The sequence below is a fragment of the Canis lupus genome, chromosome 23, assembly GCF_048164855.1.
Source record: "Canis lupus baileyi chromosome 23, mCanLup2.hap1, whole genome shotgun sequence".
Lineage (NCBI taxonomy): Eukaryota > Metazoa > Chordata > Mammalia > Carnivora > Canidae > Canis > Canis lupus.
The window spans coordinates 28676326-28691238 of NC_132860.1; positions in this window are offsets into that span (position 1 = coordinate 28676326).

Sequence of the window (14913 nt, forward strand, 5' to 3'; positions counted from 1 at the left end):
GGGAGCGAGCAGACTGCCTGGCAGGAGGGGCTGGCTTGAGCCAGAGGAGGACAGTATTACCCTGGAGATGGGAGGAGGGAGCCTGTGGGGAGTCCTTTCCATTTTCTTTCATTCTCTCAGTGACTCAGGAGGCAAGACCATCGGCTGGGAGGAGGGTAGGGAAGGGTTCTCAGAGGAGAAGCCAGGCAGCTGTTGCCCAGGAGGGCAGGACGGGAGACCCTGCGGTGCCTGCGGGGACCGTGCCGGGCCCTGGGGTGAGCGGCCTTGCGCTAAGCATCAGGCAGCCTGGAGGGCCCAGACCGCAGCACCTGCCCGGGAGCACCGCACCTTCTCGCGGGCCGCCGGCCGTGCAGCGTGCATGTGCATGTGCCGCTAGGGGGCTTGATGGAGCGCTGCGCTGCGGGGCCTGGGAGAAGGCACAGGCCCTGCAAACCTCAAGCGGGTGGTTCAGCGGTTTAGGGCCGCATTCAGCCCAGGGGTGTGATCCTGGAGACCGGGGATCGAGTCCCACATCGGGCTCCCTGCACGGAGCCAGCTTCTCCCTCTGCCTGTGTCTCTGCCTCTCTCTGCCTCTCTCTCTCTCAATCTGTGTCTCTCATGAATGAATAAAAAAAAAAAAAAAACCTCAAACTTCCAAGACTGGACTTACATATTTAGGGAAGCTCTCTTGCCTCCATATTCAGACTGCATGGCGGGGAGGGGTGGCGGGGCGTGGAGCAGCATCCCTTAGGGACGGGCGTGCAAGGCCCCCTATACCACAGACCCTAACGTAGCCATAAAGCGGATACTATCACTGGCGCGTCCTTAGGAACAAGAACCACATCTCCTTGCCAAGAGCCGGTGTTCGGCTACCCTGTCTGGTTTCATTGTCCTTGTATTTTTGGGTCTGTTTTTTGGCAGAGGCAGCTTTTCCTAGATTACTGAACATCTGTTAGCTCGCTTCTAAAATAAAACCGGACAAGTTTGACGCCGATGTTTTCTCTTCCTCTTTGGTGGCCTTCAGTAAAGGCCCGGCTGTCAGGGGCCCTGCCCGCTGCCTTTCCACCCTGATCTCATACACGTGTGGGTGGACTTTGGTGTCGTGCCCGGCATTGGTCAAGCCCTTTCCCCTTACTGGAGCATCTCCTGCCTCCAGCTTCTGGCCTGGCTTCTGAGGGCTCCTTGCCACCCAGGACCCCACTGCTGAGCTCCCAGGTGCTGGCCTTCAGATGTGGGGTGGCACATGCTGAGCCTTGTGGTACTGTGACCAGCTGGCTAGTATGTCCCTGCCTCTTACATCCCAGCCAGTCCCAGTTCTTCTCCTCCTTCTGTGTCCCATCAAGGCACTCAGGAGGCCCTGTGCTAGCTGGGGAGCCAGAGCCATAACCTTTCTCAGCCTGGGGAGCAGGAGCTCACATTTGCTGGCCTCTTCTGATGTATGTCAGGCACTGTACTGGGTACACGTGGTCAGCACTTCTGCTAGTTCCCCAGTGTCTACGCCCTTCTTCTTCCACAATAATAGCATTCATTCCTGATTTTTACCTGGGCTGTGGCCCCTTGGAATAAAAAGTACATTTCATAGGGATGCCTGGGTGGCTCAGCGGTTGAGTTATCTGCCTTTGGCTCAGGGTGTGATCCTGGAGTCCTGGGATCAAGTCCCACATCGGGCTTCCTGCAGGGAGCCTGCTTCTCCCTCCACCTGTGTCTCTGCCTCTCTGTGTATGTGTCTCTCATGAATAAATAGTCTTTAAAAAAAGGTACATTTTACAGATACTCTTGCTGTGGCCCTAGGACTAAAGATACAACCAATGGAATGTAAGCAGAATTGCTGCGTACAACTTCTGGGAAGGCCCCTTGAGGGGAGTGACGTGCATTTTGGTCCTTCTCTCATCTGCTGCCTGGAACATGGATGTGATGGCTGGGGCTCTAGCTGCCATCTTGGTCTTTGAAGACAAGGGTCATGCTCTAGGGTTGGAGGAGCCATGAGCTAGAAGGAGCCTGAATTTTCAAGGACTTAATGAAGCGGAGCCTCCCCACCCCGAACCATTTATTTCCAGACTTGTATCTGAGAGAAAAACAAACTCCTGTTTAAGCTGAAACAATTCTGGGGCTCTGTTACCCACAGTTGAATCTAATCATGCAGTGATGCCTATTTTTTGCTGAGTTACCTCATTTTCTTTTTATTTATTTATTTGACAGAGAGAGAGAGCAAAGAACAAACAAGCACAAGCGGGGGAGTGGCAGAGGGAGAGGGAGAAGCAGGCTCCCCACTGAACAGGGAGCCCAATGTGGGGCTGATCCCAGGACCTTGAGATCATGACCTGAGCCGAAGGCAGATGCTTAACTGACGAGCCACACGGGGCCCCCGAGTGACTTCATTTTCATCCTCACAAGCACCCAGTCAAGTGAATGTTACCCACTTCATCGTAGAGAAGAGGGAGGCTCAGGGATTTTATTTAGGCGAATGGCCTGAGGCCACCCGGCCAGTGTAAGGCTGAAGCAGATGCAAGCCCCAGCTGCTCTGATTCCCAGCCCTGCTCTCTCCACCAGCCCTTGGGCCACAGCCAGGCTGACCTACCTGTGTGCATTAACACTGCCTGGTCTTCCCAACAGCTTTCATCCAGGGCCCAGAAGCATCTAATGTTGCAGGGTGACAACTGCCTCCTGGGAAGTTTTAGTACTGGAAGCCCCACATCTCTCAGTCATGGGCAAACCCGGACGGGTGCTCACACAGAACTGCGGCCTGGCCAGCACCCATCGCTGCCCTGTGGGCACCCAGACTCTGAGCCATTACAACCTGCCCATTTCCAGGGATGTGTTTTCTCCCTCCTGGGAACCCTGGAAGCTTCCTGAGCTGGTGCCTTGGCTGTCAGCCCCTTGAGATCAGTTTAAGGGCTGGAGCAGGGCATAAGGGATTAAGGAAATGAGGCTCTGCTGGAAGAAAGTGACAGCCCAAATTACATCTTGACTTGACCTTGCATTGGCCTCAGAAGTCAGCAACTCCCATACCTGCCTTGACCCTTCTGTTTCCCCTGACTCCCTGCATATCCTGTGACCTCCAAGAAAGCAGAGAGTCCTAGCTTGTGGGGTCTGAGACAACCCGGCTGACCCGAGGGTGCCCACCCATCCCTGCCCCCATCCAGGTGTGGCTGAGCCCCAACTCATAGCACAAGGGGCTCTGCACTCAGGGGGACTTGTGTCAAATCCTGGCTCCCCTGCCTTCAAGCCATGTGATCTTGGCCAGTGATTTTACCTTCTGAGCCTCAGTTTCCTCATCTGTAAAAGAGGGACAATAATACCTACCACATAAGACTCTAACAGGATTAATGTGTTAGTGCACCATGAAGCTTGGCACAGGGCCTGGCCCACAGTTAACACTCAATGAAGGTTGTCATCACGGGATGCCTGGGTGGCTCAGCGGTTGAGCATCTGCCTTTGGCCCAGGTTGTGATCCTGAAGCCCCAGGATCGAGTCCTGCATCGGGCTCCCTGCATGGAGCCTGCTTCTCCTCTGCCTGTGTCTCTGCCTCTCTCTCTCTCTGTATCTCTCATGAATAAATAAATTTTAAAAAAAATTTCAAAAGGAAGAAAGAAAGAAAGAAAGAAAGAAAGAAAGAAAGAAAGAAAGAAAGAAAGAAAGAAAGAAAGAAAGATGGAAAAGAAAATGCAAGCTCCCGTTCCAAAAATTATTAAGAATTTCAAGATGGTGGCACCAGAGCATTAAACCAAGAGAAGAGTTCTTTGCTTAAGACTGACAAATTTAGGGATCCCTGGGTGGCTCAGCGGTTTAGGTTTAGGGTTTAGCGCCTGCTTTTGGCCTGGGGCATGATCCTGGAGTCCCGGAATCGAGTCCTGCGTCAGGCTCCCAGCATGGAGCCTGCTTCTCCCTCTGTGTCTCAGCCTCTCTCTTTCTGTGTGTCTTTCATGAATAAATAAATAAATAAAAAATTTTTAAAAAGACTGACAGACTTAGGAAGGGGGAAAAGGAAACCCAGTTAAAGGCGAATTTCAGATAAACAACAAATAATGTTTTAGTATCAATGTGTCTGGTGCAATAGTTGCAATGAAAATCTTTCATTGTTTATCTGAAATTCAGCTTTTACTGGGAGTCCTGTGTTTTAGCCAGTATCCCTACCAGTTGGGTCCTGCTGTCTCCTCCATTACCTGGTGCTCCTGGGAGACAGGTTGTCAAACTAGCTTGCATCAGAATCCCCTGGAGGGCTTATTAAACAGATTTCTGGGCCCCGCCCTCCGAGATTCTGATCCATAGGTCTTGGGTGGAGTCCAAGAATTGGCATTTCTTTCTTTCTTTCCTTTTTTTTTTGTTTTTGTTTTTGTTTTTTTAAAGTAAGCTTTATGCCCAACGTGGGGCTTGAACTCAAGACCCTGAGATCAAGAGTCGCACACTTCACTGACTGAGCCAGCCAGGCGCCCCAGAATTTTCATTTTTAACAACTTCCAAGGTGATGCTGACGCTGTGCTCCTGGGGCCACGTTCTGAAAACCACTGTTCTAGGAGCCAGTCCATTACCATAGTGCAGCTGTGAACAGGACACCGAAAAGTGCACTGACTCAAAATGGCCACGAGAGGGCAGAAGTGCCCACTAGTCAGGCCTCAGGCCTCCCCCTGTCTCCGGGCTGAGCTTGTGACTTTGCTGAGCATTTGCTCTGTGCCTGACCATGCCCAGGGCCCTTGCTACAACAAAAACATGAGTCTGACCACTGCCTGCCTTTGAGGAGCTCAGGGTCTGGAGGAGACAGAATTGAGGTGGTAAGAAGCATGGAGTGGAGTGGGGAGGCTATGGGAGCCCTGAGGAGGCTTGGGGGAGTCAGGCAGGCCTCCTGGAGGAGCTTGTCTCTTGAACCATGAGTAAGTCCGGGGCAGGGGGACAGAAGAAGGACATTCTGGACTTAGGAACCCACAAATGCAAAGACACACAGGCTGGGAGGTATTTGGTGTGCTCAAGGGGTAGTGCAGGAGCAGTGGAGAGAATTGGTGGGTGAATGCCTAGTGAGATTTGCAGTAGCTTGGCTGGATCCTAAGGGTTTCAGTGAACTTCTGGACCCTTTTAACCAGATGGTATGTTAGCATCATACCCTGAAACGCTGTGGAGGAGAGGCCAGAGGCAGGGAAACTAGTGAGGAAACTGGTCTAGGGAAGAGGTGATTAGATGACAACAGTCTCTTCATTCATTCACTTATTCATTGCATACATTTATGGAACAACTTCTCTGAGCCAAGGCCTGAGCTGGGTCCTGGGCCTTGGTATGCTCAAGACAGACAGCTTTTGGCCTTCTCAGAGCTTAAATTCTAACAGGAAAGACACCATTCGATGGCCAATGGCACAGTGAGGCAGCTGTGGTCCCTGTGGGACAGTACAAGGGATGCTAAGGAAGCCAAATGCACAAGCAGAGGTGGGGAGGTGGGACGTCTATCCCAGGAGAGCCCCTGACCTAGAGATCACAGATGCCTCATTCAGCCAGACCCTGGCACCCTCCCCATCACAGTCCAGAGCCTGACAATATGACCATTGAAGGCTGCTGCCACGGCTGGAGTCTAGCCTTTCCTGCTCCCATCCTCCCTTAGCCACACAACCCTAGCCTTTAGGAGGAAGAAAGAGCAGGATTATGTGCAGGTACCAGGGGCTGGGCCCACTCCTTGACCAGAGTGAGTCTGGCTCCAGCTGTAGGCAACTGCCCAGGCAGGCATCTTCTTCAAACATCCAGGGCTCTCATTCTAAGCATGTGAACTGTTGGCCAGCTAGAAGATGGAGAGATGGAGATGACCTTAAGTGCCAAGGGGATGCTCTGCAGGGGCTGTCCTGGATGCTCAGGGCTCCTGGAGCACACCACATTCACCTACAGAGGTGGGATTGACCCCATGGATAGTGATGATTAGAATCAAGCTAACTGGAACTTTACTTTCTAGAAGGGTGGCATTCTTGTTCTTCTGAGAATATGCCTGGCCTTGGGGACTTTGGACATGTAGTTCCCTCTGTTTGGGGGGCTTGCTGTCCTCCACTCTAAGGCCTTCACAGGACTGGCTTCTGTGGTAGGCAGAATGACAGCCCCCAAAGATGTCTGTGTCCTAATTGTGGATATGTTCCCTTACATGGTAGCAGTGATTAAATTATGGATTAAGATAGGTAGATTACCTTGGTGGCCCAACCCAGTCATAAGGGTCCTTGTAAGAGGGAGGTGGAGAGAGGGGTTCAGAGTCGGAGAAAGAGCTGAGATAACATGACAGGGGGCAGACGGAGGGGGAGATATGCTGCTGCTGCCCTGCAGCCTTTGCAGATGGAGGGAGGGGCCACAGGTCAAGCAATGCAGGCAGCCTCCAGGAGCTCGAAAGGGCAGGAAACAGATTTGCCCCTAGAGGCCCCAGAAGGTACACAGCCCTGCCAAGGCATTTTAGTCTTCTGATGTCTAGAACTGCAAGGTAATAAACTGATATTGTGGTAAGCCACGAAGCTCATGGTAGCTTGTTACAGCAGCCACAGGAAACAAATGAAGCTTATCCTCCAGGTCAAGGCTGGCCCATGTAAAGCAGCTGCCCCCCCCCCCCACAAGGCCCCACCACCTGTTTCCAGTTCTTCAAAGCTCTTATCATTCATTATCTGAAGCCATCACACTTGGTTCTTGGTCTATAGCCTGACCTCCATCCCCCGGCCCCCAGCCTGCATTATGAGGCTCCCTGAGAGCAAGGGCCTTGTTTTGTTCACCTAGAACAGTACCTGGTGCATACTGGGTTCTCAATAAATATTTGTTCTATAAAAGAGAGAAGGAAGGAATAAATGAAAGCCTTAACAGGGTCTCTGACTGTGCACACTGAGGGCAAGGGAAGGGAGAGGCTTTGGTAGGTGGGGCGGTGGGGGGCGGGCAGCCTCCAGGCTGAGAGAAAACAGAATGGAGGGACAGAGGGACAGAGGGAGGAGGAGGCATGGGGGGTAGGGGAGATGGTCGTGCACATGCCTGTGGGAGCAGAGTGCACCCAGCACAGAACTTGGGCACGCCCTTTCCCATTTCCAGGGCTTTCCAGTTTCAAACTCAGCAACATTTCCCCCCCCCTTTTGTCCCTCAGAACAACCTGGGAGACAGGCTGTTGAAAGGAACCCTTGTTCTCACTTCAGAGATAGGGCACTGCGGTTCTGGACAGTGACTGGAAGGCGGGGAGACAGCTAGGTGCCTCTCTTACAAGGACTCTGTGGGACTTGGGAGGTACCTGAAGGCTCACCTGTGCCCCTAGCTTTGCCAAAACCTCCTCAAAGGCTAGTTCTCCTAGCGATGAAGCTGGCTTCCAGGCACTGCCCTACCATTCCCCTGCCCAGACTGCCCTTCCTCTCCTTCTCCCAGGGCTGGGAGCAGCGGGAGGTGAGGCACACTCACCTGGGTGTAGATTAAAAGGGGCATCAAAAACCTTAAGAGAAATAACATTTGCAATATTTTTATTTTATTTTAAGATTTTATTTGTTTATTCATGAGAGACACAGAAAGAGTCAGAGACACAGGCAGAGGGAGAAGCAGGCTCCCTGTGGGGGAGCCCGATGCAGGACTCAGTCCCAGGACCCTGGGATCACAACCTGAGCCAAAGGCAGATGCTCAACCACTGAGCCACCCAGGCATCCCATTTGCAATATTTTTAATAACAGTTTTTTAAAAATCAAAGTTAATGCAAAAAAAGGAATCCACGATGAACAAAATACCAAAGTCTTTTTTTTTTAAGATTTTATTCACGTATTCATGAGAGACACAGAAGCGGAGAAGCAGGCACCATGCAAGGAGCCCAATGTGGGACCCGATCCCGGGACTTCAGGATCACGCCCCAGGCCAAAGGCAGGCACCAAACCACTGAGCCACCCAGGGATCCCCCAAAATACCAAAGTCTTAAACATTTCTTTTCCCTTTTGGCTCAGGCTCCAATAGGGCTTGACACGGTACTGTTTTACTGATCCTGCTCAAGACTGGCTACGTGATGTGTGGGGCCCCTTCCTTCAAAATTATTCAGAATTTCAAGAAGACAACAGCAGAACACTTAACCAAGTGTGGGACCCTGGGAGACCGCACAGGTTGTACATCCATGAAGTTGGCCTGGTTCCTGACTTTATTTGAAATTTTGATATTATGTTCATCATGGGTTATTTTTCTTTTGTGTGGCTTTGATTTTTGGAAATGTTACTTATCTTGGTTACTGTGAGTTTTGGTGTGGCCCTTAATTGTGCACCTGAGGACAGCACCCCGCTTCTTTATCCTCCCCAAGGCTTCTCAGCTTGCTGTGGGTTCCTTCTCAACGCCAGGCTGTCTCCTCCAGGAAGTCTTCCCTGCCCCTCATCTCCTCATGGGGTCAGGTACTTTCGGGTTCTAATGCCCTCTCTGTGCTCCCCTTGGTCATACCTCTGAGCATCCCATGTGAGGCCCATTGCCTAGGGACAGAGACTGTCCAAGATTCGGGCAACTCTCAGTCTGGCCATCAGTGATGTCAGTGTCAGCCTCCTGATGCCCTCAGGTATGGCCTGGTCGCTGCAGCGGACAGAACCGGACTCCAAGCAGGAAAATCTGGCTTCAGATCCAGGCTCTATCATCCCTGGCTTTTTTGAGGCTCAGCTTCCCCATTTGCAAAGTGGGAATTAAAAAAATGCCGGGCAGCCTGGGTGGCTCAGTGGTTTAGCGTCGCCTTCAGCCCAGGGCATGATCCTGGGGACCCGGGATCAAGTCCCACATCAGGCTCCCTGCTTGGAGCCTGCTTCTCCCTCTGCCTGTGTCTCTGTGTTTCTTGTGAATGAATAAATAAAATCTTAAAAAAAAAAAATGCCTACCTCACAGCAGGGTTATGGGACTTCACGGAGAATGCACACCAGTGGGCATCATAAACGCCACTGCCCTTTCCTCTGTGCCTGGTTCGGGGGCTCAGATTGCTCAGCTGTGCCCCTGGTGACCCCCTTCTCGCTCCAGCCCCCAATCTCTGAGTTCTTTTCCGCAATTCTCTGTGCCAGCTAAAGAGACGGGGCAACAGGCTCCGGAGGGCTGAGGGATTTGCCCGAAGTCATGCACAGAGTCAGCGGCTGAGCACAGACGGCCCCCGGGGCCTGATGCCCAGCGCGGCGGTGCCCAGCCGCTCCGCCCTCCCCTCCCCTCCCCTCCCCCGCTTCCCGTCCCGCCGCAGGAATGCAGGGGGGGGGGGCAGCTGAGCGTGCGCACCCCGGCGCCCCTCCCCCACCTCGCGCGCACACACCCACACCCACACCCACACCCACACGCACACGCACACGCACGGCGCTGAGGGCTCTAGGTGCTTCCATGAAAGGCGTGCTTCCCTCTGAGTCGGAGCAGACCCAGCCCGGGCAGCCTCGGGCCGCCTGGCCGGCTGCGGTCCCCGAGCCCCGCCCCCCCGCCCCCCCGCGGGACCCTCTGGGCCGCGGCCCGCACAGCTGCATCCTCGGCCGGGCCGGGCGGGCGGCGACCATAGGCCCACGTTGCGCCCGCGCGGCCCCTCTGCGCCGGCTCCCGCCCGCCAGCCAATGGGGCCCGGCCGAGTGTACAGATCCCGGCCCGGACCCTCCCCTCAGGGATGGGGCGCCGGCGAGAGAGGAGGGGACCGAGGCCCCGTCCTCCACCGCGTCCTCCACCGCGTCGCCTGGCGTCTTCCCTCCAGCCCCGGCCTCATCCGGCCCCGCCGGCTCCACCCTGATTCTCCCCATCTGTCCGCCTGGAGTGGGCCTGTCCCTCCCGGGCTCAGTTCTTCTCATGCTCTGTATCTGCTGTCCCCACAGCCTCCATCCCACGGTGTCCCCCACTCCCCTGTGGTGTGACTCCCAAATCGTCCCCTGCAGCCTGGCCTCTCTTGAGCGCCAGACTCATGGATGCTACAGCCTCCCAGATGCCTCCGAGCTGCAGACAACAGTGCCCACCTTTCCTCCCACTGCCCATCTCAGGAAGGCCACTGTGTGCCCCCCTTCACCCAGGCTGGACACCCCAGAGTCCTCCTTCCTCCTGCTCCTGGCCCCTCCATGCTCCTCTACCACCAGGACCCCTCTAGTCCTACGGTTCCTGCCCAGGTCCAGGCATGATCATCTCGCTCTGGATTGTTGGGACATTCTCCCCTCTGGCCTCTATCACTCTCCACTCAGCAGGCAGAGAACTCCTTTAAAAATACCTCTCTCTTGCTCTCTCAAATAAATAAGTAAATAAAATCTTAAAAGGGGAAGGGGGTGCCTGGGTGGCTCAGTGGGTTAAGCATCTGACTTTTGGTTTCTGCTCAGGTCATGATCTCAGGGTCCTGGGATAGGGCTCAAGCTCAGCATGGAGTCTGTTTGTTCCTCTGCTCCTTCCCACTCCCGCTCTCTAAAATAAATTAATATAATCTTTAGAATCACCAATGTGACCCTGTCTGTTCCCTGCTAAATTGTCCTCAGGAGGAAGCGCCCAAGTTCCCTAGTCTTCAAGCTTTTAGGAGACCCCTGGTTGGCCATCTTCCTCAACTTTACCCACATATAGTCCTGCCCCCTCACAGAATGACCTTTGTTGGGACCTTCCCTGTCCGCTCTGGCAGCTTTCCATGAAATACTGTCAGGATCTAGCTCATTTTAGCCTGAGGTCTAAAGCCAGCAGGCTTGCAGTGGTAGAAAATACCAGGCCTGGCCAGAAGACTCCAGCCCCAGCCTCCCAGCCTTCCCAGAGTTGCAGTGAGGGGCTCTGAGCCCCGGGCCCCACTGGCCTGAACTTCCCCACCCCCTACTCAGAGGTGGCCTTCAGGCTTAGCTTGACCTCACACTGGGTCTTGTCTTTTCTTTTCTTTTCTTTTCTTTTCTTTTCTTTTCTTTTCTTTTCTTTTCTTTTCTTTTCTTTCTCTTTTCTTTTCTTTTTTTCTTTCTTTCTTCTTTCTTTCTTTCTTTCTTTCTTTCTTTCTTTCTTTCTTTCTTTCTTTCTTTCTTTCTTTCTTCTTTCAGACTATTTATTCATGAGAGACACAGAGAGAGAGGCAGAGACAGAGGCAAAGGGAGAAGCAAACTCCCACTGGGAGCCTGATGTGGGACTGGATCCCAGGACTCTGGGATCACACCCTGAGCCGAAGGCAAATGGTCAATCGCTGAGCCACCTAGGCATCCCTGGATGTTTCTTTCCTATTCACTTTATTGATTTTTAAAAACTGACTATAGAAGTAATATATGCTATTGAAAAATTTCAGAGAAGTAGAGAGAAGATAATAGAAATAATGTATATTTCCATCTCCAAAGATAAACAGTATTACCATTTAAGAGTATTTCCTTCTGGTCTTTTTCTATGAATAATATACACATTTCTCTATATTTTTTATTAATACACATTCATTGAAAAAAGATAAAGCAACTTTAGGGGCACCTGACTGGCTCAATCAGGAGAGCAAGCATGCAATTCTTGATCTCGGGGTTCTAAGTTCAAGCCCCATGTTTGGGCATAGACATTACTTTAAAAAATAAAACATTTAAAAAATTTAAAAAAGCAAATAAAACAACTTCAACACCAGAAATGTTTTAAAAATTAAGTGGAAATCATCTAATACCAAGAGTGGACTTCTTGGTGAGATGTCCACTTGTTTCCACACATCTGGTGCCTCTGCACAGAGAGTTCTCATAAACATGCTGTTTTATAAGCTGCTCTATTTTTTGTCCACCAAATCCATTGAGCTGTCCTTCTCTGCTTGAGGATTAAAACCTCCCCCTTTATGATGGATTGAGGATTAAAACCTCCCCCTTTATGATGGTTGCCAAGAGTCCATCCCATACCGACCTTGTCTCTGATTTTCGGCCCTTACAAATGAGGCTGTAATAAGCATCCTTGTTCATGTACCTAGGCTCATATTTTCAAAAATATTTTCCTTAGGCTAAATTCCAAAAAAATGATTTTTTTTCCAAAAAGAACACAAATAATTTAAAAAATTTTAAATGCATAAATAGATAATACATTCATATTCAGTTGGCCTTTGAACAACACAAGGTTTAGGGTTGCTGACCCCCTACACAGTAAAAAAAAATCCACATATAACTTTTGACTCCCTCAGAACTTAACTACTAATAGCCTACTATTGATCAGAAGCCTTACTGATACCATAGAATCAGTTAACACATATTTTGTATTTTATATGTATTATGTACTGTATTCTTACAATAAAGTAAGCTAGAGGAAAGAAAATGTTTTTAAGAAAATCATAAGGAAGAAAAATACATTTATATATTATACAGGATTTATCTAAAAATCCTGCATATAAGCAGACCCACAGTTGAAACCCAAACTGTTCTGGGTCAGCTGTAGTCTAAAAATAAGTCTCACCCCTCTCTTTCTCCCTCCCTTCCAGTCCTTTCCCAGCAGGGAGGAAGGTTACAAGCTTCTCACCCACCTGCAGGGATGCTCTGTGCGGATCTGAATAGAAGCAGTTACCCTACACATTCTCCTTCACTTCACCCTTCCATATCAGTATCAGGACATAAAGAACTTCCTACTTTTTCTTTTTTTCCCAGCTTCTCGGTTCCCATCTCCTATCAATAGAGGAGTTGTTTTCAGTTTTTGCTATTACAAATAGTGTTGCAGGGAATTATTCAGTAACTCATCTTTAAAGCTCCCAGTGCAAACTGCCTTCTGGAAAGGGGTGCCAATTTCTTCTCCTACCAGAACCCTTCTTCCTGTTTAAAATGAAATCCCTCAGATCCTTCTAGATCCTGCTCATTTCCCTATGTGACAGATGAGGAAACTGAGGCAGAGGGAGGTGCAGTGACTTTCCAAGGTCACCCAATGAGTAGGGGCACCCAGACTTCCCGACTCCCAGGCTGGGTTCTTTCCCCTTCTCCAGGCTGCCATCCTCTGCCTGTGCCTCCCCAGGGAAGTCACATGACACTCACAGCCCTTTGGGATCCTCATGTGTATATGCAAAGCCAGGTGTGAGTGGAACCGACAGGACAGCTCAGAGGACAGAGCAGGAGTGGCCAGGTAGGACTGGACCAGGTGATGAAGAAGCAAGCGGAGCATAACCTCATTTGGAGTTCTCAAAGTGCTCTCCAATTCCTTGTTTCATCTGTGCTTCTTGTTATCTTTGAGATTATAATTCCTAGTTTACAGAGGAGTGCCCTAGATCATGGGCACAAGGCTAAAATATAGCAGACCTCCAAGCCAGGGCTTCTTGTACTTGAAACACCGGGGAAGGCTGCACTGGGCGAAGCAGATTAGGGCTGGGGGTGGTGGGATGGTCAGGAGTCAGGGGTCCCTTCTCTGAGTGTCAGAGATGGTAAGACAGGGAGGGAAGCCCTGTGGCTGAGCTGGGCATCACTATTATTAGAGCTGTGAGCGTCACCTAGGGGAGAGGAAAAGAGCTGGGCGCTGGGCAAGGGGATGGGAGAGGCAGCAGGGGAACGGCCAGACGGTGTTTAACAAGCATCTACCATCCTACCAGCCCTCTTGGCCTGGTCTTGCAGGCAGCTGGAGCTTCCATGGGGCTGCCTGGAAGCCCTGGGAGGAGGAGGCTGGGAGGAGGAGGAAGCTACCAATCCACCCAAAATACAATGTGCTCCCCTACTCCCTAAAGCTGAGCTTTCTTTTCTTTTTTTAAAAGATTTTATTTATTCATTCATGAAAGACACACAGAGAGAGGCAGAGACACAGGCAGAAGGAGAAGCAGGCTCCATGCAGGGAGCCTGACACGGGACTCGATCCCAGGACCCCAGAATCATTCCCTGGGCAGAAGGCAGATGCTCAACCGCTGAGCCACCCAGGCGGCCCAAAGCTAGCTTTCTTAAGAGCATCCTCCCTTGCTCTCACCCTAAGAAGGCAGGACACTTCTGCCCAGGGGCACCAAGGACCTTCATCTGCAAACTGGCAAGCCAGACGTAAGGTGATGAGGGCAGCAGAAGCACTTGGACTTTCTCCTAGGACCACTGGGAGCCACAGAAGAGCTAGGACGATGAAGGGGGCTGTGGACTGGGCTCAGCTGTCCTGACCCTGTGTTCTGCACCGGGCTCATTCCATTTTCCAATTGGACTTACATCCTAGCCTCGTAGGGTTTGGGGCACCTACACATGGTAGATGCTCAAGAAAGGTCTGCAGGGTTGTTTTTGTTTTGTTTTGGTGAGATTTTTATTTATTTGAGAGAAAATGAGCAAGAGAGAGAAGGAGAGGTGGGGTTGGGGAGGAGAGGGAAAAGCAGGCTCCTGCGCTGAGCAGGGATCCTGATGAGGGGCTCCATCGCCAGGACCCTATCATGCCTGAACTGAGGGCTGAGGGCTGAGGGCCAGCAGAAGGCGGATGCTTAACCACTTAACAGACTGAGCCACCCAGGCGCCCCAGGCCTGCAGGATGTGAGGTGAAGGCAGGGAGTGGGGCACAAGGAGGAGTCACACCTTCTCATTTTACAAATGGAAACTGAGAGAGGGAAGTGACTTCCCCAGTGCTTCACAGCTAATAAGGGGTGAAGAGAGGAGAGTGGAATCCCATAGACTTCCTGGCTATGCCCCTTTCCCTGTCCCCTGTCCCCTTGAGTCTGTGCCTGTACACGGGTTCCTATGAGGCAAGTGTGCTGCATGCGGCGCATTTGTGTTGCTAGAGAACACGCAGACGCGTGTGTGCGTGGATTGCACGGGCTGCAGCGGATGCATCCGCAGTGTCATGTGGCAGTGGGCGTGCGTCTCCTGGTGTTGTGTCAGGCGTGCGAGTGAAGGCACTGGATTTCCCTTGTGACCTCCCTCATCGCCTGGACTGCAGAGGGGTGGCCGTGGGGGTGGGGCGGCCGGCTCCGGGAGGAGGAGGGGAGAGATCATGCGCCCGCCCACCCCCAGCCCCACTTGGGCCTCCCATCCTCCGACGTGGCAGCTTGCAGGGCTGCCCTTTCAGTCAGAAGGCCCCACTCCACAGAGAAATCAGAGAGTGCAGAAATTGCGTTTCCCTGACTCATGCTTTGGGCTGTGAGCATATTCTTGG